The sequence below is a fragment of the Aquarana catesbeiana genome, linkage group LG04 (assembly GCF_042186555.1).
Source record: "Aquarana catesbeiana isolate 2022-GZ linkage group LG04, ASM4218655v1, whole genome shotgun sequence".
In the NCBI taxonomy this organism is placed as follows: domain Eukaryota; kingdom Metazoa; phylum Chordata; class Amphibia; order Anura; family Ranidae; genus Aquarana; species Aquarana catesbeiana.
In genome coordinates, this window is record NC_133327.1 from 436,235,642 (window position 1) to 436,262,967 (window position 27,326).

The 27,326-nt window shown below is 40.7% G+C and overlaps 1 protein-coding gene across 1 annotated transcript in view; it reads left to right on the forward strand.

Annotated features, from left to right (window-relative positions):
* Positions 1-180: 180 nt before the first annotated feature.
* The window catches only part of HIVEP2 (HIVEP zinc finger 2), a 267,444-nt gene continuing 240,298 nt past the window's right edge, over positions 181-27,326 (forward strand). The window contains exon 1 of the mRNA XM_073627427.1: positions 181-879. The gene's annotated coding sequence lies outside the window, so the exon portion shown is untranslated. The remainder of the gene's footprint in view (positions 880-27,326) is intronic.

Genomic DNA, 27,326 nt, shown 5'->3' on the forward strand with positions numbered 1-27,326 from the left:
AGAGCTGAGCAGATGAGCGGGGAGTGTATGCAGCACAGCACTGATCTCCATGATCATCCTCCTCCTCCTCATCAGCTGATTGGGGGGGGCATGCCAGGTGGACGTCACTGTGAGAAGAGCTGTCAGTGTGATGACACCCAGGTAGTGTATGTGTCCATGTCTCCTCCTATCTATCTATCCCCAGCTCCAGGGTCACCCTCTGCTCCTGATCACACAGGCACTGCATGCTCTCTCCTGATCACTGGGGACATTTTGCAGTAGGGATTCCCTAGCGATCCCAGCTGATGACAGATCCCTTGCAGTGTGTCCTTTCTATAGATACTTGTTGGTTGGCTGCAGTAGGGATCCCCCCTGAAAACACCACCCCTTTCCATGAGTAGAGCTCCCTCCCTCCTCCTCCTCTTCCTGTGAACTCTCCCTTACCCTCTCTCCTCTGTGTGCCTGCCCCTGATCAGCACACATACACACACACTGACACTCACACACACACTGACAGGCACACTCACACATCATGCTGACACATAGATCATGCACACACTGACAAGCTGCTTGTCTCGAGGCAGGAGAAGAGCTCCTCTCCGGCGATCAGCAGGCTGGCCCTCTCTTCTTCTCCTTCTCCTCTCCTCCAGTGACAGGCAGTGGCTGCACATCTAGAGGAAGGATCAGAGGCTGATCAGGAACCACTTGTTACACTTCATGATAATTGCCCTCTCTGGCTTCTCTGGGAAGGAAAAAAAAAAAGAAAAGAAAAGACCCATCAGAAGAACAAAGTGTCCAGGATTGTGTGTTTTTTTTTTGTGTTTTGTTGTTGCTGCTCTTCTATTATTATTTTTTTTTCGGATTGATTTTTGGGATTGGACTGTGACACCTCCAGATCCGGTGAGTCACTGCTGCCTCCATTTGCATGTATAGATGTGATCTCATTAGGCTTGTAGCACACCTCCAAGCACTGTAGGGGTTAATCTCACTCCTCTGGGTCATCCTGATCTGGTACATACCAATACCATGGCTGGCCAATGCGACAAGCCACATAGATTGCTGAGAGCCCCATAGCATGGCATCTGTCATCAGTGTTGTGTGTTTATAGAAATATATTGTATAATGTGTATAGGTGTGTGTGTCACACTCAGGATCCTGTATTTAGAAGGAGACAAGGACATTTGTAAACACCTATTCCATGTATAATAAATAAGAGTGCATGTTATTATATATATAGCTGGGCAGTATCCTTTCCTTGCTCCTGGTTTCCTTGGCAATGCTTATAAAACTGCACTATGGATTTCCTGATGGAACCTGTGCCTGTTCTAGGACTCCTTAGGATCTGTAAACAAACCCACCCTTCTGGATTTGGTTGTCACAAGGGGGGACCCCAATGATGCTGCATGGACGGTTAGCCCAGCTAGTGATTACAGCAAGCTTTCAGAAGGAGGGGGGGTTAGCATGGAGAGAAGGTAGCTATTATGGTGCTTTGGGCCTTCAGGTCATCTCAAGTGTTAAAGTCCTAACTGATCATCAAGCCCTGATTGGGACAGGCTCAACCTGATAATATGAATATGTTGACCCAGATAAGAATCCGACTTCTATACAATAATGATAAACTAAAACGTACAAATTCAGCAACTGCCTCCCCACCAGCTTTTTACATTGACCTCTAGCCACCTTTGAATAGTGAAAGCACTGGGTATGATCATGGATGTCTATGGAGGAAACTCAATGGATGCAGCTAGATTGTCCCACCAATGCAGTGTTTTCTCTTGGAAGGAGGTCTTTTAGAAGTTTATTTTATTAAAACTCAACCTTTAATAAACAGTGATCATCAAATTAATTTGGGATAAAGTGGTGTGAATAAGCTCCCACACCCTTCACACAAGTATTTGGATCACTAGAGTGTTTTACATTTGTTCGAGATGATTGGGAAATGTGGGGAATACCCAGGCTGTAAATGTATGCAGATTAGGGGGAGGTTTGCGTAATATCCACAGGAATTTGTATGGCTCCTAATGACAGCCAGGCAGAGAGAGGGGGGCAAAGATCAGCAACTGCCTGGGCTCAGTCTATTTAAGGTTTTCTACTCATCTCTGTGAACAGAGCAGGGGATTCAAGGCTACAACCTGACTTCTTAAACTTCTTGCTAAAAAAAAAAAAAAAAAAAAAATCTGCTTCCTTCCTCCCATTAGTACACCATGGGTGAGAGCTTGGCTGCTCTGTTGTTTTGACATGCCCAGTTCTGCCCTGATGTGACTGATTGCCTTTACTTGCTGCACAACTGGGAAAGAGTAGGCCAGTGTCTATTCAGCTCATCAGAGTATGTTCATTGGGTATCTGATTTGTTCCTATTTTTCTGATTTTATATTCTTAGAGCTTTGTGCTTGTAAAGTATATGTAGCAGTATATAGGCATTCACACTGGCTTCCAGTCATAGTAAGCCTTTCATTCTGTTTTACTCGGCTTGTCTGCACACAGCTTGCCGTTCAAATATTTATACTGTACTGTATGTATGCCTTCAATTAACATAGGGATAGATAGATAGATAGATAGATAGATAGATAGATAGATAGATAGATAGATAGATAGATAGATAGATGCGCATACACATACACACACACACACACATACTGTATATATTCCTACATTTCTATTTCTATTAATATATATATCCCTATATTTAAGTAAAGTGCTGCGCAAACTGCTGGCACTATATCAGTTCTGTACAATAATAATTATATATATAGATGTATATCTATCTATAGAGATATCTATAGATAGATATATAGATAGATAGATATCTATATATAGATATATAGATATCTATCTATCTATATATCTATCTATATATCTATATAGATAGATATATAGATATATAGATATAGCTATATCTATATCTATATATAACTATAGATATATCTATATATATCTATATCTATATATAGATATATATAGATATAGTTTATATGGACAAAAAAAGGACAATTGCTCCAATGCTGCAATCCTTTTACTGAAAATTTTTTCAGTAAAATACAAACTTGAAATGCCAATATGCTGCTACTGCACAGTTACGAAAATCATATATATATATATATATATATATATATATATATATATATATATATATATATATATTTTATCATTGTACAGAACTGATATAGCGCCAACAGTTTGCACAGCAGTTTACATCATAACGGAAGACAGAACCGTTACAATACAATAAAATACTAGAGAGTTAAGAGAGAACTGCTCATAAGAGCTTACAATCTAATATAATAAAATGTATTACAATGTAGCATATAATGTGCTGCATATAAAATATGTCATATCTATACAGTATATATGTAATAAAAAATATATATTTGACTTGGTACCGTGTGTATGAGTATATATATATATATATATATATATATATATATATATATATATATATGTGTGTGTGTGTGTGTGTGTATGTGTGTGTGTATTATAAATGTTATGTGTGCATGATGTTTATGGTATGGTATATACTAAATGTATACCTTGTGTGTATATATAATATATATACATATATATATATATATATATATATGTATGTGTGTGTGTGTGCGTGTGTTTGACTTGTTTGGTGTGTGTATGCTTGATCACAATACATTTTAATTGATGTTAGCAAGTATATTTAATTCATATATCGTTACTATTATTATTGCATGTTCTATAGTTTGTGTTAGTAGTGATCTTGGTAAGACAATATGGCAGTTGCTTGCTCAGTGTGAATGCCTAGTATAAATAAGACAAACATGTTTTGCAGGGAGAAGAGCAGGCCACCTCTTCCACATCCACAGATGAGAGCTGTCTGTGTTGCCTTTGCCTGTGTGTCTTCAGATGCCTGTGTGTTCTCAGGAGTGGGTGGAACATTGGCCCGTTCCGGGAATGTTCCATGACGTGTAATAGTCACAGGAAGGGGGTTAACAAGGGGCTCTGCCTGCCATCAAACCAGATGTTCTCCCTCTCCTTCTGTCTCTCTTCTGTATTTGCAAAACATTGCCCTGCAGGGATGGAATAAAACTCGCTTTCTGTCTGGATATTTGTAATGATGCATCTATACTAATAGCAGCAATCCATTGTAGATAGGCAGGCGTGCAGCTGTCTCCAGTGACATGCTGGGAAGTTGTGCACTGAGGCGGTTATACACCATCCCAGAGGGATTTCCTATTACAAAAGAATGGTGCTGTCCTTGCTTGCTCAGGGGTTCCTGTACTGGAACTGGAAAATACCTAATTGCTGCATACCTTTACTCACACTTCTCTTTTCTTCCTGGAGACAAAGACAGATCTATCTCATGGCTCTTATTTGAAACATAAGCTGGCGATTGTTTTTATGCCTTTGAAGGCTTACCGTCATGTTAACCACCTCAATACCAGCATGTTTCTTCATTTCCCCAAAAATTGTGGCAGAAAATTAGATCGCCTTTGGCTGTCTGCTTTCTAAAAAGGGGTCATTTCAGGGGGTGTTCATACTGTCCTGGTATTTGTATTTTACCAGAAAGTAAGGGGGGCTGTTTTTTTTTTTTTAATTTGTATGTTTTTCTTTTTTCTTTTACATAATAAAAAATAAAAAACAGTGGTTATTACATAATAAATAATTAATATTAAATACCATCAAAAGAAACTCTATCTGTCTCAAAACAATGGTATACAACTTTTTTGGGTAAACTTTACCCAATTTGTTTTGGGTACAGCATAACCAAGTAATGGTCAGTCAAGTTATCAAAGCACTGAAAACTTAAAGTGGCCTGGTAATGAACAGGCTGTAAATGTAAACCATCCAAGTGGTTAAATAAAATGTCATAAATCTATGTATACAAGGTACATTATAGTCCAGAATTACAAGCAGCAACTGATATTTTAGAGCAGTGGTCTCCAAAATGCGGCCCGGGGGCCGGATGCAGCCCTTTCCTTGCTTTTATGTGGCCCTTGGGGTGCTATTTTATTCACTAACAACAATGAAGGGCACACATCCTACCAGTGACATCATAGTTACATAGTAGGTGAGGTTGAAAAAAGACACAAGTCCATCAAGTTAAAGCTAAACATCAACGATGGAGTACAGTTCCTCCCAAGGACACCAACAATGGGGTCCAATAACACCAATGATGGAGCACAATTCCTCCCAATGACACCAACAATGGGACCCATTGACACCAATGATTGGACACAGTTCCTCCCACTGACACCAATGATGGGGAATTGTTTATTCCCACTGATGCTGAGACATTTTGTACTCCCAATGGCCACAGTCCGGCCCCCCCTAAATTTTGGAGGACAATAAATTGTCCCTTTGTTTAGAAAGTTTGGAGACCCCTGTTTTAGAGAAAACAATTTGATTGAGTATTATTTTTTTTTTTTTAATTTCTCAACATTTATTTTAGTACTATGTATGTTTATGATTTCAATGATAGGCTGGATAAATAAATATGGCGTAGAAAATAACTAAGCATTTTTGCGTATTATTTTTGATTGGTTATTGTGTATTATGGTTGCTTGTGTAGTACTATGGGGCATATTTTTAAAGGCTGCAGACTAGAGCACATCCCTCTTTGTTGTATTTTGGTTGCATTTTTTTATGCTATCACATATCCTTTTTTAAGTATTTATAAACTAATGTTAGCATAACTGAGACCTATCCACAGCCAATTGTTTGCGTCATTTCAAAAAAGATTGTCAAATGATTGAGGGGTGGTGTGTCACACAAAGCTCTCTCTACTTAATGGTGGGCCCCTGGTTAGCCACATAATGATAACAGCCAGGGAGGTCCCCACTTCTTTAGAGTCCAAACTTATAAAAAATAGTGCTAGCATAACTGAGACCTACACAGAATTTAACCACTTTAGGTCCGGGCCATAGCCGAATGACGGCTACAGCGCGGACCTCGATTTCCGGGAGGCCGTCATGGGACGTCCTCCCCTGTGTACGCGCACCGCGCGCACCCTGCAGGGCGCGCGGTGTGTGTGCTGTGATCACCGAGTCACAGAGACTCGGATGATCACAGATCCGAGCCTTACCATGTGATCAGCTGTCAGCCAATGACAGCTGATCACATGATGTAAAGAAAACCTTGGTGATCGGTTTCGTTTTCTCCTCACGCTGACAGCTTGAGGAGGAAAAACAAGCCGATCACCGGCTTATGTCAAAGGGACATCGGTCCCGAAGAGGAAGGAGGCACATATGCCTCATCTGTGCCAACAGGTGCCATCTGTCATTGCCACCTGCCAGTGCCCACAAGTGCCACCTGTCAATGCCCACAAGTGCCACCTATCAATGCCCACAAGTGCCACCTATCAATGCCCACAAGTGCCACCTATCAATGCCCAAAAGTGCCACCTATCAATGCCCACCAGTGGTGCCAATCAGTGCCACCTAGCAGTGCTGTCATCAATCAGTGCCCAATCAGTGCCCATCACCGCCACCCATCAGTGCCCATCACCGCCACACATCAGTGCCCATCACTGCCACACATCAGTGCCCATCACTGCCGCCTCATCAGCGTACATCAACGAAGGAGAAAAATTACCTCTTTGCAAAATTTTATAACAAAATATAAAAAAAAATATTTTTTTTTTTTTTAAATTCTGTCTTTTTCATTTTTTTTTAACAAAAACTAAAAACCGCAGAGGTGATCAAATACCATCAAAAGAAAGCTCTATTTGTAGGAAAAAAATGATAAAAATTTCATTTGGGTACAGTGTTGTATGACCGCGCAATTGTCATCCAAAGTGCGACAGTGCTAAAAGCTGAAAATTGGTCTGGACAGGAGGGGGGTTTAAGTGCCCAGTAAGCAAGTGGTTAAACAGCAAAGTGTTTGCATTATTTCAAAAACGTTTGTAAAAGGATGGAGAGGTTGTGTGTCACACAAAACTCTCTTTACTCAATGGCGGGCACCTGGTTACACACATAATGATAACAGCCAGGGAGGTCCCCACTTCTTTAGAATCCAAAATAATAAACAGTAACAAATGTTACCCAATCAAAGAGCTACTGTGGCCTTAGGAAAATACTTTTCTTAAAACAATTTTGACTTGTGCAGAATTCTTATAGGAAGTAACACATACTGCCACATCATACAAAACAACACATATTGCCACATCTGAAGTCCCAAACTAAGAAAAAAAAAACACTGCAAAGACTTTGCCATTTTAGATATAGGAGTCTTTATGACATTTAACTAGTGTTACAATTGATCTTTGATTTTATTTAACGCTAAGCAGTGCAAACCCATTTATAGAAAAGCGTTGTTTTGTTGGACAAAAACACAAAGGTCACAAAATTTAATTTTAATGAAATACCCCGTAGTATAGCTAAATCCCAGTGTGGACCTACAGTGACTAAGCTGTGTTTTCGGTAATAATTGGCCGTGCGTAACTACGGCTACAAATTGTCTGGGTCAGTAATGCTTCCTTGCCTACATCAAGTGGTCTCATTCAAAATAAAGGGATAGTTTAAAAATTATATAGATGCAGTTACAGTGGGGTTGATTTACTAAAACTGGAGAGTGCAAAATCTGGTGCAGTTGTGCATGGTAGCCAATCAACTTCTTACTTCAACTTATTTAACCTCCCTGGCGGTTTTCCCGAGTGTGGCTCGGGGTTAAAATTCAGTACCATTAGCGGTAACCCCGAGCCACACTCGGGATCGCATTGCAGGATCCTGGGGCGGCGTTACTTACCTTGTCCCCGGGATCCTGCGATGTCACCCGCAGTGTCCGAGGGCTCCGTCCTCCTCCGAAGCCTCTCCGTGCCAGGCTCCGTTCCCTGCGAGCGGCGCGACGCACGGGGGCGGAGCCTGGCGGCAAATTCAAAAAACTGTCAAAATCATAACACATACAGTACTGTAATCTTACAGATTACAGTACTGTATGAAATGATTTCACATCCCTTTTGTCCCCAGTGCTCTGGCCCATGCCCTGCATGCAGTTTTACATGATATACACTGTTCTTTCTGCCTGGAAACTGGAGATTGTCCATAGCAACCAAAAAGTGTCCCTTTACGTCAAAAGTGGCTTTAGACCAGCTAGAAAACAGCGATAGTAAATTAGAACACTTGCAGAATTGAGCGATAGTGAATTGTGGGGAAATTTATTTTATTACTATTTTTAAAATTTTTTTTTAATTATTTATTTTTATTTATTATATTATAATTTATGTTTTTGTGTTTCAAACTTTATCATACCCGGGATATCTACTAGACTCTGGTTTGGACAGATTTAAGTGTGTTATTGTTAAGATTTACAGACCTACAATATAAAACGCCAAATTTCCATGCAAAATAATGGTACCGCTTTCAGCACCTAAAATCCGAAATAATCATACCGCCAGGGAGCTTAAAGAGGTTATAAACCTCTGAAAAAAAAAACAATAAAAACCTGCAAGACAAAGGCATAATGAGCTAGTATGCATCACATTCTAGCTCATTATGAAATACTTACCTTAGAACTATGCCCTGCAGTGCTGCCCGCACTCCACTCCCACGACCAACATCTTTCACCGCAGTTACTTCCGGGGTCGCGGTCCCCTGCGCTGTGATTGCATGGGCACGGGTGCCGCCAGTCACAGCCCGGGTACTGAAGAAACGGCACGAGCGGGCCGTTTCTTCAGTGCGCATGCGCCAATGACGTCGGCAGCAACGCGTATAGAGAATATCTCCTAAACTGTGTACGTTTAGAAGATATTAACAGTACCTAAAGGTAAGCCTTATAGGCTTGCCTGTAGGTACAAGTGGTGTAATAGAGTTTACAACCACTTTAATGACAAAAACTGGAAGCTGATTGGTTTCTGTGCAGAGCTGCACCATATTTTGCACTCTCCAGTTTTAGTAAATCAATCCTAGTGCGTCAAGCGCTTGTCTGGTGACCTCACAACTAATAATAATTACTGTAATTTAATAATAATTAAAAATCCCATTAAACACATCAGGCAGCTTGGATATATTGGTACAGGCAGTTAAAACCATGATACAAGATGATCGTTTACCCATAGAGCTGGCATGCCAGATGGATCGAGTGATGATCTGATGTGTATGCCACTTCTCCCAGGGGCAATAATACATTAAGCAGGTTAACAAACATACGCCAATCAATACTGTTCCCCCAGTAATAAAGAGCAGAGCCAACAGCATCTGGCAACACCACTCCTACCCATTCCTCGTGCCCAGCACAGCTATCAGAGGGTTGTCAGATTGTGCTTGTATGGACGACCACCCTCCTGTCTATAGAGAAGGCAGACACGCTTTCTGATTGCCAATCACCAGCTGACTGTTGGAAACTATTTGATCCATGCACAGACACACATTCCTGGCTGAAGTACACATACTTTTTTTTTTTTTTTTTTACATATACTGTGTTTTTTTATTGAATGCCAAGAAGCTTTTCAAGGAAACTCCCACATAATCTGCAGGTTGTTATTTTTCAAGGCAGCCTTGGTGATAGAGTATGAATCAGAATGTCTCAAGCTCATCTGGGATGTATGCTGATATTATTCATGTGTGATAAGAAACCCCGGAAGGAGAAGTCAGTTAAGTAGGTACTCCTTCTTAGAAGGTACTCGTATGTACTTGATAAAAGATTGGTTTGGGTGTGTGTGTTTGTGTAAATCATCAATAACCTAATTAGTCCCAATGCATGAGAGTGTGCCCTCTTGTTTTTCACTAAGTGGTGCACTCAAGCTGAGGAGCTACTCTGCACATGAACAAGTATATATGAGAACAGAGCTGGCACATCTTTGTTTAAGAAATACACGACCATATGTATTGTGAAGGCTGATTTCTTAGATATCTTTTCATAAATAAATGAACACCACAGACCTCTGAGCATTAGCTCTGCCTGTAGGAGGTTGAACATTGCTTCTCGTCAATACTACCTATGCTACCTAACAGGAACTAGTACACACTTCAACAACTTTCTTTATTGAAGGCCTTTATTGCAACTCTTCATCCATTTTTTCTCACAACTGATGTAGAATCTACGGATCCATGTGAGTTATCAAAAGAGGTATTCCCTCATCCTAAAGTTTCACCTACAGCAACATTCTATAAAGATCTAGGTGCTATTTTATGGAGTATAATTTTTTCGTGCGGCATTGTAAAAGGAATTTCTAGTAATAGGCAAGTCAGTCCTAAACTGATGTATGGGTTGACTAACCCAGCTACTTCTTTTATCTTCATGGGTTGCAACAGCAACCATTACAGAGCCTCACACACAAGCGAGTGGTTGAACCTGCTGGCATATGTCCAAACCTTTGATATCTGGCTTGAAAGGACTGCCGCTCAAAGTTTTATAGACCCTCCACTGGAAACAAGCAAATTGAAGAAAATCTGTTCTTTGCTCATACTAAGCATAGGAAGAACAATAAGCAGGCTGTACTAACCTTCCATTTGTCACCCCACCACCCCAGTACACCTTCACATTGTCAAAGATTGCTAAGTTTCGAGTCGGTGTGAATCTTCTCTTGCTTCTGTTATTGTATTATAAAGAGACTGGATGAGAGTGGCAGATGAAAGTATATTATTGCGTGTATTGCTACCTAATCACCTTTCATCCAGGACAAACATATTTTCGATTTCTCTAGAATTTTCATTTACAACTACTATAAGCTCCAGTTCTTTGGTATTTGACTCCTTTCTTAAGGCTCATGTTAGACAGGCGTTTCTGAGACAAATCACCATTGTCAGGATCTCTCTCTACCCCTATGGAGTTGCTCCCTCTGTAGGTAGATGCAGCATAATATCACTCTCTTGTTGGCCCAAATGATGCTGAATCTTCATTGCTAGCAATGGGAGCGCCATCTTGCTGCCATATCTATGGCAGGATACTAGCAAGAGTCACTAGAATCTGACATCAGCCTTAGGCCCCTTTCACACGGGCGGATAGAATTCAGCTTTTAGCTGCGGATAGATCAAGTTATCTACCGCAGCTAAACTCACACAATGCTTTCCTATGGCCCCATTCACACACTGCATTTAGCAACGGTTTCGCTACATGGGGTTTGGTGTGGATAGAAAAAATAAATTTGACTGCGTCCAGGAACAATTTATTGCAGCTATCTGTACATAACTGCAGGTAATCGCAGTGTACTATTTCTCCTGCAGATAGCAGCGGCAACAAGGAAAGAAAAACAACAGGAAGCACATCAGATATGGCAAGAATGTTCCAATGCAGCTAAACGTAGCTGCATGTAAACGCACGTAAACGCAGCTAATTGCAATGTATAACTGCAAGTGAATGCTGTGCCAGGATTCTCTGAATTTCAAAATAACAAAACATGCTTTTAACAGCGGCAGAACAGCTGCCCATGTGAAAGGGGCCTTAGTGTTTTGGCTAAACATGCGCTTGAGGGAATTTTTTTTTGGGGCATGTGAAACTGAAGCAACAGTAAACAGATTTTTAATGGAGTTAGCTATGTTGGGAACTGTTTGATGTTTCACTGTGGGGCTTGTGTACCCTCATGTTGCCAGCATCTCCAGTGACTGGTTGTCTGCTGCAAATTTAGCTGTGAGCGAGATCACCATCTTTTACGGAATGCAAGTGCACATTTCTCAGAGGTCAGTCCATGATAACTGGAGGTGGTTTATAAAAAAAAAAAAAGCCTGCTAAAAGCTTGTTTAAAGCTACAGCCAATGTTCCATCAACATCTGTATACAGCACTCCTATGCCCCATACACACGGTCGGACATTGATCGGACATTCTGACAACAAAATCCTAGGATTTTTTCCAACGGATGTTGGCTCAAACTTGTCTTGCATACACACGGTCACACAAAGTTGTCGGAAAATCCGATCGTTCTGAACGCGGTGACGTAAAACGCGTACGTTGGGACTATAAATGGGGCAGTAGCCAATAGCTTTCATCTCTTTATTTATTCTGAGCATGCGTGGCACTTTGTGCGTCGGATTTGTGTACACACGATCGGAAATTCTGACAACGGATTTTGTTGTCGGAAAATTTTATAGACTGCTCTCAAACTTTGTGTGTCGGAAAATCTGATGGAAAATGTGTGATGGAGCCCACACACGGTTGAAATTTCCGACTACAAGGTCCTATCACACATTTTCCGGCGGAAAATCCGACCGTGTGTACGGGGCACTAGACTGGAGCTGAGTAGTTTTTGTAAGGGATTCAAGAAAGCTGCTGAAAGCTTGTTAAAGAGTTTGTAAATGTTGTTAAATCCGATTATCTTTAGCGTAGCATTACAAGAGTAAAGCGAAACTAAACTCTCCATGGAAACTTTCCCCCATATCAAGGTGCAGCATACATACACGCCATCCATTGTAGAAAAGTCCTCCAAAGCATTCTCTTTCTCAAGTCATCGCCAGGTTTTTAGCAGGTAACATATACCTGCGCATGTCCAGTTTGTCCTTCATTCCCAGCATCCTTGCCTTGCCGAGATGAAATCAGTCTCTAGCTCCGGTATATTTGCTTGTGATACTTCTTCTTCCAGCAACCCCAATGTTCTTCTGCCTATGCATGGAATTTGTTGCTGGTGTCAGTGATGGGTAGAAGAAAAGGCGCAGTAGGTAGGTGCAAGGACACATCCAAGGTGGCACCAGCTTAAGGGAGTGCGGACAACATTACTGTACAGTTTGCCGAGACACACATTCCTGTATTCACCATTTCTAAACCATCTGGAGAACCTTTTGGAATGTTTTTTTTTTAGTTTATTTGGTAGTGGATGACCAAGTTTGGCAGTTCTTCTGTAAATTAGGTCTACATTGTTCCTAACTTCAACAGGATAATCTTTTGTGACAATTGTACATTGTATAGGAAACCAGCTTTGGAATCGGTTGACTTGTAATGTATAGTCTTTTAAGCCATGCCCCTCATTTTAAAGTAAAAAGTGTGGTATTTACCATTGTTGACCTCCTTCTCAAAATGCTGACTTCCTGGCTGTTATATTTACTAGTCCCAAACTGGAACAAGCATGCAGCAAACAAAAGTCAGAAAAGCTTCAGAACTTGTAATCTCAATTTTTGACCACTGACTCAAAAACGACTGAAGCCATCACATCATCATGGCAGCCAATTAACATTTTCATAAAAGGGTCAGCTATTACATTCTGTGTATGCCTCTTCTGATGGGTTTACATTACTACTAGATTATCTTTAGCATTTGTAGATACATATTGTTGACAGGCTTCTTGATCTTTGATAATTCAAAACAGACTAATGTGTGGAAAAATACAACTCTAAATGTGTGATAACTGCTACCGGTATAAATGCCCAAAATTCTTCAGTGTTGATTTATTTTTTGACCTAAGGGATTTGAGTACATATGTATCTCTTTATCACGCCTTTGTTTTCCCTATGAAAAAATAACAGTGGCTGGCAGCACTATAGAGCAGGCCAATAAATATATGCAACAATGTATGATATTTGCTTTATGTTGCAGCTGTTTGACAGTTTTACTGGGTGAAATGAAAAAAAAAGACCAAAGGTTCCACTTCTTAAAAATAATTGAGTACAGAAAAAAGGAACAAAACTTGAATTGTTGCCAGTTGTTACCACTGTGGTTTAACCTTTTTTTCTCTGAGAAATGGTGCAAGACAACTGATAGGTCACTGTGGGCAACAACTATGTTTGTTCCCCTTTCCTTTCCCTGTAAAATTTTTTTTGTCTTTTTAGTTTTCAGAACAGTCATGACTGCCGTGTTTTTACTCTGAAGGCAAGGGCTGCATGGGAACACCACTTCTGCCAGTTTAATAGCTCAGCCCCAATTGGCTGATAATGCTGCTCCCATCAGAACTATTGGCAGTTGAGCAGTGGGCATTGGCACGCTGGGCAGGATAACAGGATGAGGAAAAACTGTACATCACCACTTAGGCCCGTAGTCCTGATGCAAGAATGAAGACAAAAGGGTGACACCAGCATTGGTGCTTTGTATGCAGGGCATTGATCGTTGTCAGTTTATTAAACAATGAATTCCCTCCAGCATGTTTTCACCTTACCTGTTATGATGGCTTATCTTCAGTTCACATTTTCACCTGGGCAGCGCATCCAGCATTGACCCGCTATGATCCTACTGGCGCCTGATGAAGCGCTTCAGCTCTGCCCATACTCACTTTTCGGGTGTACATTATTCTAAAATTAATCTAAAATGTGTATGAAAGTTCAAAACCTAGCATTTAGCAATAATTTTAGCGATTCAATGGGGTTTTTGAGAGGGGGTTATTTCAGCTTGGCATGTGAGTTCCGGGTGAAAAGGTTTCGACTGCAGTTATACAGTGTTATCAGACCTTCCATTGTTAGTAGCTAAAGAGCTTGGACAATCTTGGTGTTACTTGGTTTGCATTACTTTTTAGCAAAGATGTTGTGCTCTAATTTGTTACCATTGTATGTTAAATATATATAGTTAGAATTATAAGCATAATAAGTTATGTGCAATAGCACTAGCCTTGATACAAGGGCTTGTACCTGTCATTTAGCTGCGTTCACCTCTGTGATTCATCATGTAAATCATGAGAAAACCTTCTAAATGATCTTTTGTAATGCCAGGTGATGAATCACTATAATGTCAGACAATTCTGCCATTTACTTTAAATGACACTTGTTCAGGTGTGTTTTATCGCCTCTGTGCTCACACATAATATTTATGGAATTCCAGACTGTTGATCTGCTGCAACAGGTAAGGGATTTCCTGACATACTTGAATAACTGCCCAGTGTACAGAATATGGCTGCTTGGTCAGGTTTTAATTGACGGCCTTGATGCACATGGTGAAAGTAATTGAGTAATTAACAAGTAAAGCAATGTCTCGTCACATAGAACACTATGTTTATTTTTTTTTAGTTGTTTATATAGCGCCATCAATTTCTGCAACGCTTTACGTACTATACTTTTACATTGGCTCCTGCCCTCAAGATGCTTAAAATATAAGGTCCCTATCTCACATACATATACTTGAGGGCCAATTTAGACAGCATAAAGTTAACCCAACAACATGTCTTTGAAGTGCAGGACAAGACCCATACCATAGCTCCCAACTGTCCCTGATTTCGAGGGACTGTCCCTGATTTGGAGCAATGTCTCCCTGTCCCTCTTTCCTCCTCATTTGTCCCTCATTTTGGTCTGATCTATATAATTGTTTATAAAATGCACTTTTTATCTTTCAAAAAGTGTTTGCCAGTGCTAAACCTTTCACCCAAATTCTAAATTGCTGTATTTTTTGATTTTAAAAGCCAATATAAAGTGGTTAAAAAAAAGCACTTGTGCATTTACTTAACCTTTATTTGTTATTTCCCCTTTAAGGAGGCGTGGCAGGGGGCGTATCCTATGCCCACATATTCCCATCTCAAAATGTTGGGAGGTATGCCTATACAAGCACAGGGAGAACATGAAATCTCCATGCATGAGGTTGACTGGAATACAAACTGAGCACCCTAGTCAAAGGCAGAAGTTCTAAACACTTAAGGCTCATGCACTCTGCAGCGAAAAAAAAAAAAAAAAAGCTGCTTTTTGGGCACTTTTGCGTGCTTTTTCATGTTTTTTAATGCTCATTCTCGCTTTTTCGCACATTTTTGGGCAATTTCCATTTTTTCTGCTTGAAAGCTCCTCTCAAAAACACGAGTTTGGTGGAGTTTTTTTTTCTGCCTGTGAGAGCATATGCCTGTAAACTTCTGAAAAAGCCATAGTGTGCATAGACACATTTTCTAACATGGAGGGGAATTTCCAGGCAGAAAAATGAGAGCTCAAAAAAGCTAAAATGCCTGTAGGAGCCGCTTCTTTGAGCTTCTTTGAGCTGCAGTGTGCACGAGCCCTTAGGCTAGTTTTGAGTGTTTTTTTTGTATCAGCATTTAGGAGCAATTAGCATTTTTTTCTGCCAGAAAACTGCTCTCAAAAATGCAAAACAGAAGGGTTTTTTTCTGCCTCTAAACGCTGAGCTTAGAATATGCCTCTAAGGCCTCATGCACACTGGGCAGTATAAAAACGCCAGTAGCATTAGCTGTAGAAAGCTGTTGCTGTAGAGTGAGTTTTGCAGCGTTTTTGCACTAGCATTTTGCAGTGTTTTTTAGCTTTTTTTTAGGCAAAACTATACTCAACAACAAATCCTTATGGCTCAAAAACGCTGATAAATGCAGAATAACCACATTTTTTTTTTTTATCGTTTTTAAAGAGGAGTTCCACCCAGGGGGGCCATCAAAAAAAGAAAAATTAAAAGTCAGCAGCTACAAATACTGCAGCTGCTGACTTTTAATTGGGCACTCACCTGTCCCTGGGTCCAGCGATGCGGGGGATCGAAGCCCCACTCGTCCCCCCCCTCCGCTCGTTGGCGCCGGCATTTCAACTGTGGGCGCTGGGCTGTGGCTTCACAGCCTGGCACCCACTGCGCATGCGCGAGCGGCGCCGCGCGCCGTGATTGGCCGCTCAATCACCTGGGACCTGTAATGGGTCCCAGATGATTGACAGGAGGGAGGGAGCAGAGCGGAGCCCTTCCTGTGCCTGGGGGGGAAGTGATGTCACCAGCCCAGGCAAAGGAACAGGCAGACTACGAGGGACCACCTAGCAACAGGCATTTAGAGGTGAGTGAAAAAAAAAAAATATCCAAATGTTTTTTTGTTTTTTTTTTTAGAATTTTTCCATGTATTTTTGTTTTTTGGGTGGAACCCCACTTTAAGCTTTCATCAAAGTTAGAGCCTTTTTACAGCTGGAAAAACTCCTCTGAAAACCCACTAGTTCTAGGGTTTATTTTCAGCCAGAAAACGCCCCTGCCAAAAACGCCGATAACAGCCTATGTGTGCATGAACACATACAATACCATGCTGGGGAGTTTACTGGCTGCAGAAATATAATGCCTGAAGCCAAAAACAGCAGCTTTAAAAACGTCTCGTGTGCATGAGGACTAAACGATGCATGGTCACATAGGATAACACTGGTTGCTTCTACAGGCAACACACAAAATTCCTCTAGGAGCAACATTTTTTTAAGCCAGTGTGCATGGACCCTAAGCCACTGTGCTGCCCAATTGTAACTTTTGTTTGTTTGCTAAAGCATTAGTTGTACTTTTTGTCAACTGTTACATCTTCATAAAAAAGATTGTCTAGGCTTACAGTTAAGCTGCCCATAGATGGATCGAAATTTGGCCCATTTAGCAGGGACTGGCGAAAATGTGATCGAGCTATGGCCGTTCCCACTTAATCTACTTCTGTAAAATAGGACTGTTGGAAAATATTTCTTGATCAGCTGACTGCAGCCAAGTACACCAGCTAGGGGAATTTGAAAGCCAAGTTTTAGAACAATATTTTTTTTAATTTTAGTTTTAACCCTTTTCCCCACTCCACTAAACTAATGTTTTTTAGTTGCTGGCACTGTTCTGATTACAGAGATTCTCCATTGTTTTCCTTCTGTTTGGCCACCTGTCATCTATACAGGAAATGAGAAAAAATATAAGTGCCACTGAAAGTCCATTGCAGAAGACTGATGGCATTGTTTTGACTGGTGCCAGGTATCAAAAATCAAATTCAGACGTCTGCCCTTTGGCCAGATTGTGGCCCGAGTCAGCCTAGGGAGGGTAATGGTAGCCAAGATGCTAGCAATAACAAATTGACCCATAGAACAAAGTAGAGGCTTCTGTGTTAGTGGACGGTTCTAAAAATGAAATGGTAATTTTCATGAGGTTCCAGGTTATTGTACATTAAAAATAGAGAAGGTGGGCCTCCCTGGAGCAACCTTAAAGCGGACCTTCAGTCATTTTTCCATTTTTTCACCTATTAAATCTTCTGCCCTTGTTGTTCTAACTTAGGATAGTAAAACATTTTTTTTTCTGCCAGTAAATACCTAGCGGAGGGAGATTTCAGCAGCATATTTGCCAAGTACAGAATTGCAGTATATATAAAATACCGTATTTATCGGCGTATAACACGCACCGGGGTATAACACGCACCTCAATTTAGGAGGGAATTTTAAGGAAAAAAAAAAACTTTTAGGAGGGAAGTTGAAGGGAAAAAAACTTACATTTAAATGCCCATCATTGCAGCCTTCCCAGTGCAGCCATGTTAGTGCAGCCATGTCAGTGCAGCCTTCCCCAGTGCAGCCATGTCAGTGCAGCCATGTCAGTGCAGCCATGTCAGTGCAGCCTTCTCAGTGCAGCCTTCCCCAGTGCAGCCTTTTTTTCCCCTGTCCCTGCTTTGTGGGCTTCAAAATCGCCGACCGCGATTTGACATTTTGACAGCTCGGGATCGCAGGGGATCGGCGTATAACACGCACCTGCGACTTTCCCCTGATTTTAAGGGGAAAAAAAGTGCGTGTTATACGCCGATAAATACGGTAATATGCAAAGTGGGTGGAGGGAAGCTTCAGAATGGCAAAGATGTTTTTATTACAAATTATGTGCGCAGACTACAGTTCCTCTTTAAGCTGCTAAGCCCCTATGAACAAATACAAGAAAATGTTCTCCCCTGGGACTTTACTGCAGCAACATACAGTACATGTGTATGTGTATATGAGTATTGATGTAAATATACCGTAGTTATCTTTTAATGTATTGTACAATAAAAGATATTGTTTTTATGACATTTTATGACGTTGTATGTTGCTGCAGTAAAGTCCCAGGGAAGAAAATGTTCTTGTATATATTGGTTATTGTACATTAACCCTGTAAAATGTAACTGGCTGAATTCCTCCATGGGGCCATCCTTGACTACTGCTCGCTGGCGAGAATGGGGGTTATTTACTGAAGGCAAATCCACTTTGCACTACAAGTGCAAACTACAAGTGCAAAGTGTACTTGAAATTGCACTGAAAGTGCACTTGGAAGTGCAGTCTCTGTAAATCTGATGGGGACGTGCAAGGAAAATAAAAAACAGCATTTTAGCTTGCACGTGATTGGATGATAAAATTAGCAGAGCTTCCCCTCATTTCAAATCTTCCCCTCAGATTTACAGCGACTGCACTTCCAAGTGCACTTTCAGTGCAATTTCAAGTGCACTTTGCACTTATAGTTTGCACTTGTAGTGCAAAGTGGGTTTGCCTTCAGTAAATAACCCCCATTGGGTCATTTATGTATAGAAACTCCATCGCATTTTAGTAAGGCAAAATGTTTAATGTACAGAGGTACAGGGACATCCATATGCACTGGTTTCAGTATGTGGTAATGTCATTTTCTAACTGGCGGGCATTGCAGGAAATATTAGTGTTGCACTAAGTTACTCATAATAAAGTTATGTATATCATTCTTGAAAACTTTTCTAGGACCAAGAAACTATATGAAAATATGACTTCAGGTCTGAAAAATGACAAGAGAAAATGAAAAGAATTTTCATTTTTCTTCTTTTTTTCTTGTTGGCTCGGTAAGACTTTGCATACCAGCTGTAGCGTTATGTACTGGAATGTCCATGTGTGACGCACATTCAGTATCTCCCCGACTCCCCTGACCTGTTAAGCAGCCCTCAAGGCATTTGCTCAAGTCAAAGCTGGAATATGCAAAACAAATGTTTCAAGGAAAAAAGAAAAGTACAGATATGTATTTGATGCTAGGGAAGAAAAACAAATACCGTCTGAGAAAATACCTGTTGCCCCATTTTGTTGTGCCTTTTATAAACAGAAACTTCTATAAACCAGAAATTCCCAGTCAGTCTTCCATGAACTCACGCACAGTTTGGACAGAAAACCACCTTAAAGCTGTTTTCACACTTAAGAATGCAGCAGCTAACAGCAAGAGTCCGGTGCGTCTCACTGTTTCAGGTCTGATTTCAGTCCTTCAGTCCGGGCTGAATTCGGACCCGAAATGGACCAAAAGACGCACAGGACTCCTGTGCAATTCGCATTGGAGCCATTGCGGAGATATGTGAACCGGATCCATAGAGAGCCGGTCACAACCTCCTGTATGCAAATTGGATGCGGTAGTGTGAACCCAGCCTTAAGATCTTTTCTCACACATTGCATGCACACGGCTTACTTCAGGCCTTAAAGCCCAGCTCCAGGAATTACAAAAAATCTACCCTTGCTGTGGGCCCCCCCTGCACTGCAATGGTTAAATGCTCATTGACGCTAGAGGATGACGAATAAGGTGTATTACTTACCTTACTCCTCGCTCGAGCAGGCTTTGACATTCTCCTCTGCTTCAGCTTGGGGTTGATCCCTCACTTTCCTTACGGAAAATATAGGGCAGTTGGCCCTGCGTAGTACTTGATGACATCATTATGCAACCGCAACCCAGAGTGCTTTTTAGAAAAGGCTTTGGGGGACCAGTTGCACAGAAGGAGGAAACCTGCCAGAAATGGAAGTAAAGAAGGTATTACATCTTATATTTCTTATACTTCTTGTTCAGGCACTTCCTTATGTAGCGTGACAATGCTCTGTTATGTCTTGAGGTTGTGCACCTGCATTGTCACCCAATAGGCGGTCTGTTGATAGTCCTCTGTTGTCCCCCTCAGGAAACCCGCCATAAGAAATGCCATGTACCCATCACTGGAGTGCATCCATGTAGATGGAAAGGCAACACTGAGATACAACAAGGGTGGAAAAAATGAAAACAGGTATTTTATGGGGAAAACAAATGGCAGTTGTTCATGATACACAGTATTTTAGCAAACAAAATATCATTCAGTTAGGATTTAAATCTACCGTCATAATTATCTGATGGTTGGCTAGAAACCATATAAAGTCCTGTACATGGCTCACACTACCTTAAGGCTGAGTTCACATTGGCATTAAGAGCAGGCATTTGGTAGGAGTTTGAGAGGCGTTAAAAAGGCCCCTCAAAGCCTATGCACAAGATAAAATAGACAGCACATAGTGCTGTTCACACTAAGCGTTAGCGTCACGTCTCTTCAAAATTGAAGCCTCATGTCGAGTCAGAAGGCATTTCAAGCCTTCCAACACCTCCCATTGAAGTCTATGGTAACGCCTTGCAAATGCTCTGGCAAGCAGTTGCAGGGCGGTTGTGGGGCATTAAGATTTGTTCATTTACTGCAATGGAATAGGCATTTGTGGAGCAGTTTTAACGCTCGTCAAACACTTCAAAACTGCCTATAGGTCTTTTGGGGAGCATTTTTAACTCTTCATTAATGCTTGTAAAACGCCTGTCTAATGCCCATACTAAAGCTCCTTGACGCCTGTCTGACACCCATACTAACGCCATACAAATGATATAGGAGCGTTTGTTGAGCGTTAGCAATTAGTCAAGTGTGAACAATCCCTTAAGTTGGTTGTTTACATACTAGTGCATCGAAAGTCATACAATATTGCATTTTTAATTTTTTTATTACTAAAATATCACTAATTTAGTTGTTGGTGTTGAAAAGGTGACATCATTCTGATAGATAATATGCTCTTAAAGAGAGATTAAACTATATCCTTTTACTCGAAAAATATTCCATATACTGTACATCCAGTACTTAATGGCCCTGTAATCAACTTTTTATGGAATTGTCTCTTACTGTGTTTTTCTCCAACTATGTAACGTCTCTGTGAGCCCTTGAACCTCTTTTCCTCCTGACTTTTATTGGTTTGGAACAAGCAGTCATGTGCACTGCTCTGTGCATATAAAAAATTCCATACTCCATAGTCCATCTTGGGAAGAAGCAACAGAGGGTGGCTACATTCCCACGTACAGTAGGGCCCCACCTTCTATAACAGGTTTCAGATCACAGCATCAAAAAAATCTCCCAAAAACTGGGAGCTTTAGAATAGGCTGAGATAGAAGAGAATAGAAGGTACTTTTTTAAGTTAACATACTTCAATAGATTCTTTTAAACCACTATTTTGTGTCACTTTAAGAATTAGTCGCTAAGTTTGTTTCTAAAGAAAAATGATATTTTTGGAAGTGCTATATTTGGATTGACCAGTTTATTACAGTGCATGGTGGTGTAAAGCAGGAAGACAGTCATACTGGTAGATATTATCTGTCAGCTGTCTAGCATATCCCTCTATAGTGTGTGCTTGTCTCAATCCAGAGCACTACGTGTCATTTCGGATAAACAGGTACAACTTATGTAGGGTTATGTGTTTCATCTCTATGTATCACCTGAGGCCAGTCACTTCACTGGGTAAATGGAAGGATTTACAAGCACTTTGAAAAAGTGCTAGCAGGTGGTAAACTATATTTATTTTCTTGCTAAACCTGCATAGCTTTTGAGAAGATTGTAGTTGCTTAATTGGTTACCTGAAGAAATGGTTATGTTTGAGGATTTGCTTGTATAACCTGTAGTCATGAGACTCATATCATAGCTCTGCTGTAAGCCGATATTAGCTGACAATAAAGATAAACAGTTTCTGATGTCCAATTTCCTATTCTGATTGTGCAAGCTTTTGTTTTTATAAGAACATAAATTCAATGACTAATAATGAGAAGTCTGGAAAGAGCGATATTGTTAATTGTGTCAAAGACCTTGTGGGTAAGAAGTTTTAATATAAATTACCTTTTGAACCCAAAAACTGCTAATAAGACTGCTTTAAACATCCATATAATATCCATAGATACCAAAGACTACACTCCGTGCAATGAACATGTTATGCCTTGACTATACCAACATTTGACCTATTGTAAACCATGGTCTGGTTGCTGAGGGCATCATGATGACTTCTTTAATATTCTGCATACAAGGACATGTTTCAGACATCATTTTTCTAACAGAGGTTAGCTGCTTTTTTCTACAACTTTTATACGCCAACCAGTCAGACAAGCATGTTGACAGATCGCATGCTGGAAAAGATGCAACGCTGTCAGCTTGTCCACACTTTATATGGTGACTTGTGTTTTTCTGCACAAGGAGAATTCAGATCACCACAATGCAGTGGTGATGGGATACGCAGTACGCCAATGTGGTGACTGGCATTTTTCTGCACCTGATCCACGACAGTTACTGCAAGGGTACATGGAAAATAATTATTTTCTATGTGCCCCATTCACACCACAATGCTGGTATAATGTGCACTTCGGATGATACTTCAGGTCAGTGCACCACTGTGCAATGTGCTGCAGTGTGGAGACGTGAATAGCTTTGTACACTCTCAATAAAGTTCAATAAAAACTGTTAACGGTGCGAAGCACCGAAACAGCAACTTACCTCATTCCCTCACTGCCCGGCAATACAGACACCAGCATGAATGCTTCAACATAGCATTTTAACATGCGGCTATTGTGAATGGGCAATTTACACACTGGAAACACTATTGAACCATTCATGAGACACTTTTGTGCAAAAATGTGCGGTAGTTATGGTGGAACAGGACCACAAGTAAAGGTTTATTGACTTTATAGCTTTTTCTTTATAAAGGGGTGTCTGTCATATACACAGTAGCTACCTTTTAACAGCATTTCTCCATTTTTGCCCTATTCCCTTAGAGGTAGGATACAGGATACTCTGTGTAAGCTCCATGTTGGGTGGTGTTGGAATTTACATAGGATTGGTGATCTTCTCCTCACTTGTCAGTGTTCGGGCCTGGTGGGTCATATAGACTTACTGCATCCTGCAATGATGTCACCTGCTTTCCCATACCAGAAAGCCCCAATTATTTTGTGGAATTCATGTTTAGATATTCTCTACCTAAAATGGATTGCTTTGGTAGATTACTATGCCGGTAACTGGCCACATCCATTTTCAACCCCGGAGCTGCTGAAAATTGCCCAAATAAATTTTACAAATAATTACTTTTGGTTAGCAAACACCTGATATACAGTATTGGCCAACACTGTGACCATTATTTTATTTTACTACTTTGCTTGGATGATCCACAGGGAAAACTGCAAGTGATATCAAATACCAAGACTTGAGAGTCACTTGTGATTAATACATTTCACAACATAATTAGACATCAAAGAATACAAATATAATGGCGTTGGGGGGATGCTGTCTCGCTTTAGGCCCCTTTCACACATGCGGACCGTTCATTTCATCAGTTCAGTCATGTTTTTTCAAAGAAAAAATGGATGAACTGTACATCAGTTTACATCAGTTTCTCATCAGTTTTTACATCAGTCTTTTTACATCCACGACCAATGCAAAAACGGCAGTTTGTCCATTTCCATCCGTTTCATTTTTCAATCAATGGATGGATAAAAAACAGACAAACGGTCCGCATGTGTGAAAGGGGGGCCTTAAAGTTCAGCAGCTGTTATGTATTTTGACCAGTAATTTGTGTTGGGAACTTCTGCTCCAGTAACAATGGCGATGAATTACTTTGCAGGCAGTAAAATATTCTAGATTTTTCAAGGTAAGTTCGTTTACTGCTACTCTGGGAGCCGTGAATGACTATGCTGTAAATGCTTGCTTTTCTTTAGCAATTCTAATTGTGTCAGAAGTGATCACTGTTGTTACTGGTTTCTCGTGAATCTAATTATTGAATATTGGTAAGGTTAATAAGTTACTTCCTCAACTATGTGTAAATGACAGATACAAATGAACAGCCAGGCCTGATTTAACCATCGTGTAGAAGCCATTGTGTAAAGTTACAATCTACAGAAAAGACTGTGGGCTGTATGGTTTCGGTACTTTAGGTACTTGTTTTGACACCTAAAAGTGAAGTTGGCCTTTTACCTTGCAGAGGTATAGGACATGCTAGGCTGAAGGACCTTGTATTTCTTTATCTTTCATCATTAGCAACAGTAATGAAAATTATGCTTTACTAGGTATGGTAGAATTAATGTAGATGTTTTTAAAAAGGAGACGATGCTGCTTAAGGGCAAAGCTTTGTGTTAGTCTTTAGCACCTTAAAATGGGTGCCAACCATTACATTTTATCAGGGGAATCCAGACTTATTCCCTGCTGAGTCGGATTAAAGCAGATGTCCATGTCTATTCTGCTTTTTCCTTCATCTTGTATCTAGCCCCTATGGTGGCTGGATATAAGCGGCCTATAATCTACCTATACCCACCCAAGTCTGGTCAGGTCAGTAAAAGCTAATTTTGTGGTAGATTTCGCAAACCTGATCAGACCTAGATGTGGATATACAGTATATGCAAGCAGATACAAGTTTGCATGGTGATGCATTGCAGTCCATTTGTGATCCATGTAATGTAGGGTCAGATATGGACTGACAGAACGCACATGTGAAAGGGGCCCTAAAACCAATTCCTGTGCCCCGTGGAAAAATGCTATTACCTCTCAGGCACTTTTAAAGCCAGGTCAGGTTCACCTTAAAGATGAACTCTGAAAATAGTGTTTTACATCTAAATTTCTATCTCAATATACCTTTTCTGAAGATCGAGAGATCGAAACTGCTCCACAACTCGAAACTGCAAAGAGCTTTGTTTTTCTTTCATTTTTCAGTTACATTTTTAAGGAACTTGACATTTTCTTTAAAGTGGACACAGCATCAGATATATTTTTTACATTAAGTACATGCATGCATTCATGGACAACATTCAGCCCATGTGTACATCAGCCTGTCCGGCTTCTGTGGAATAGGCGTGTGTGAAAAACAACAGCTGATCGGCATCTGATCAGAGCTCGCAGCCAATGGCTGCAAGTGCTGACTGGTGTGTTCTGGCGGGGGCAGCCCCCTGAGAGAACACAATAGCTCAGTGGGGAGATTGCTGTACTGACATTGCAGAGCTCCTCAGTTTTTTCCGTTTAGTCTGCTGGGTTAAATGAAAAAATAATAATAGTGTGCATCAGGCTTTACTCTACGAGGCAGTGCTGAGCTAATCAGTACTGTCACACAGGAAGTTCATAGCACTGTGTAAGCTACTACTACAGTAAATCATATGGGTTGATTTACTAAAACTCTGACCAACTTCCCTGTCCCTGCTGAAGAAAAGCATCCCCACAACATGATACTGTCATAACCATGTTTCACAGTGGGGATGGTGTGTTCAGGGTGATGTGCAGTGTTAGTTTTCTGCCATACATAGCATTTTGCTTTTAGGCCAAAAAGATTATTTTGGTCTCATTTGACCAGAGCACCTTCTTCCACATGTTTTTTTGTGTTCCCCATATGGCTTCTCGCAAAGTGCAAATGGGACTTCTTATGGCTTTCTTTCAACAATGGCTTTCTTCTTGCCACTCTTCCATAAAGGTCAGATTTGTGGAGTGCACAACTAATAGTTGTTCTGTGGACAGATTCTCCCACCTGAGCTGTGGATCTCTGCAGCTCCTTCAGAGTTTCCATGGGACTCTTGGCTGCTTCTCTGATTAACGCTCTCCTTGCCCGGCCTGTCAGTTTATGTGGATGGCCATGTCTTGGTAGATTTGCAGTTGTGCCATACTCTTTCCATTTTCAGATGATGGATTGAACAGTGCTCCGTGAGATGTTCAAAGCTTGGGATATTTTTTATATAACCTAACCCTGCTTTAAACTTCTCCACAACTTTATCTCAAATCTGCCTAGTGTGTTCCTTGGCCTTCATGATGCTGTTTGTTCACCAAGGTCCTCTAACAAACCTCTGAGGGCTTCACAGAACAACTGTATTTATACTGAGATTAAATTACACACAGGTGGACTCTATTTACTAATTAGGTGACTTCTGAAATCAGTTGGTTCCACTAGATTTTATTTAGGGGTATCAGAGTAAAGGGGGCTGAATACAAATGCACGCCACACTTTTCAGATATTTATTTGAAAAAAAAAATGTAAAAAAAAATGTATAATTTTCCTTCCACAATTATGTGCCACTTTGTGTTGGTCTATCACATAAAATCCCAATAAAATACATTTACGTTTTTGGTTGTAACATGACAAAATGTGGAAAATTTCAAGGGCTATGAATACTTTTTCAAGGCACTGTATGCTTATGGGAGTGGCTAAGTTAAACTAATCCAGCCCTCCCCAACATGTACTTACATTTCCTTCACACTCCTACTGCTATGCTCGGTGTGGGGAGTTGAGGAAAGCACCTGGTACTTCTGAGTATGGAGGAGCATGTGTCCCCCTCAAACACTGGGCCAATCTACTACTCCAGTGACTCATAGCTTACACAAGACTTTTCTTTTTACTCCATGTGACTGAATGGAGCAGCTCCTTCTTTTCCTGATCCTGTTGCTTCACCCTGCATTGTCAAAGCACAGGTTCCAATGAAATATGAAAATGGTCAGCAGCTTGTAGTGTCTAGCGTGGCGCCAAGTTGACCAAAGCTGCTGTAATCTGTATGTACTTGACATGTTAACTTTATAGGTGTAGTCCTATATGTTTTTATGTAATGTGTACTTTCTAAATGTTTTGCATGTCTCTTCTTGGTGTGGCAGTGAACAAATACTTGCTAAAACTTTTATTTATTTTTGCTTTCTGTGTTACTATGCTGATGTCAGCTTAGCATTAGCCCAAGGCCAAGCCAATTTACACTTCCAAGTAAAGTTAGTTGCACATGAGGCTGATACCTGCCTGCTGCTCTAGCACACCTTGGATGCTTTCACACACCTTGCTTCCAAGTTCTGCCTGCT